The sequence below is a fragment of the Bidens hawaiensis genome, unplaced genomic scaffold (genome assembly GCF_021521415.1).
Source record: "Bidens hawaiensis isolate Kalapana, Puna unplaced genomic scaffold, B.hawaiensis_p1.1 tig00001685_1, whole genome shotgun sequence".
NCBI classification, from domain to species: domain Eukaryota; kingdom Viridiplantae; phylum Streptophyta; class Magnoliopsida; order Asterales; family Asteraceae; genus Bidens; species Bidens hawaiensis.
In genome coordinates this window covers 3,117,055-3,118,960 of record NW_027491095.1, presented here as the reverse complement: position 1 = coordinate 3,118,960, position 1,906 = coordinate 3,117,055, and the positions used below count along the sequence as shown (strand labels likewise).

The window sequence follows — 1,906 nt, the reverse complement described above, 5'->3', positions numbered from 1 at the left end:
CACTTGTTAACCGGGTGTTTCATTTCTATGGCCGTTTGGAATGCAATTGGTTCTTGGTGCAACATCCCTATATCTTTTGTTTTCCATGTCAATGATTTGGTGGAAGTGCATAAGGTTAGTGGTGCGACGGGGAACAAGAGATTGATTATTCATGGCATTGTCATCATTACTTGTTGGAGGATTTGGCGGGCTAGGAATGAAAAGATTTTTTCGGGCAAGAACACTAAGGTGGTAGAAATGGTTGCGGATATAAAATCTTTGGGTTTTCTTTGGTACAAAAATAGATCTAAGATAGGGGTAGTGGATTGGAAAAGATGGCGTTTATTTGATGTAACGTGATTGTTGTTTTTGGTTTTTGGTTTTCGGCGTCTTTCTCCGTCTTGGTGATAGTCGTTGGTTGTGTTTGTTTTTAATGAAAGTCAATTTTCAAAAAAAAAAATATTTGACATTGATATGAAAATCCTATTGATCAAACCAAAAGTGGCACTCATCTTTGCAAGTCCAAACTAGATTGGGCTTAACTTAGACAACTTCCGGTCAATCTAATATTTAGCCTACACCAAACACTCAGATTGGGCTTAACACCAAACTAGATTTCATCATAAATAATCTGCCTGGCATCCTTTGACTTTTGTTGATTCTGGCCAATGTTGACCAAAAGGTCAGCGCTTACTTTATTACTCGGTTTCCAAATTTCATCCATTGCCCGTTTTCTACCATCAAAGCCTCCAATAACTAAAATCTAAACTACGTTACACAAATACATTTTTTGTCAATTAATGACTCTAATCTTTGAAATGTCGCAAATGAACGAATCGATATCTATCTTAGCAGACCCTCCCTCTGTTACCGCTTGTCGGCAAATCTTCCCAATGTCTCGTGCACATTTCCTCATCTTTTTTTTCTTCTTCGCTTTCCCGATCCATAAAACTCCAAACAAGTTTTGAAATATCTTCTTGTGTGACAATATACCCTCTTGGGTTGACACCCTCCTTCCCATTTTTCAATCTTCCACTATCATCTTACTATTTGGAACTTGATAAAAAATATTGGAAACATGAACATCGACACCCCGGAGAAAGCACCTTCTTTCGTCGACTTCCACCCGCAATGTGACCAAAATGCCCATATGGAATCATGACACAACACTCTTAATTGGTCACATCAAGGTATCACAATCCCATTTTCGTAATTTTCATAGTTATATTAACATTTTCCTCACGCACAATCTACATGTATCATACACCACTATCGAGAATGCCAACAATTATTTCATCCAACTGGGCATATGTGACCGAAAGAAAACCCCCATGTGAAATATATAAAACCAAAGTCATGGGTTGACGGTCTAACCATTTAAAGTATTCATGAGTATTTTGGTCACTTTTCATGCCGTTTAAACTAAAGTAAGGAATTGTGGGTCCAATGGTGTAAATAGGATTGGAAAGCTCGGATTTTAAAGTGTCGATGGCTTGGGGTTTGAGCTCACAAATCGATACGAAAAGAAGAAATTGGACTTTTGTCGCCATTGAAATGGCTTGTAACATTGCTGGACTAACAACTTATTTCCCCTTGCCATTGAAGCATCTCACTAGATCAGCCACCCAAATCGGAGGAAATCCGGGTATGCAATCTACTATTTCCTCCACATTTCCAATAGAATTTCAATTTTACTTTTAGTAAAAACGAGTGAATATCAAGAGTAAATGTAATCTATGATAATTATGCAAGTGAAATTTCCTTACAAACAAAAATGGAAGTTCACATTGTCGTCACTGATTATTGTGATTTGTAATATTAAAATCCAGTTTACATTAACAACACAAGCAATTTAAATTCAAAATTTTGAGTCTAGTTTATATGTATGAACTAATTTATCGAGCTTCAAATCTATTTAATATACTAG

The 1,906-nt window shown here is 36.5% G+C and overlaps 1 pseudogene; it reads right to left on the bottom strand.

Annotated features, from left to right (window-relative positions):
• Positions 1–772: 772 nt before the first annotated feature.
• Positions 773–1,658, bottom strand: LOC143592410 (UDP-glycosyltransferase 87A1 pseudogene; annotated as a pseudogene).
• Positions 1,659–1,906: the final 248 nt, after the last annotated feature.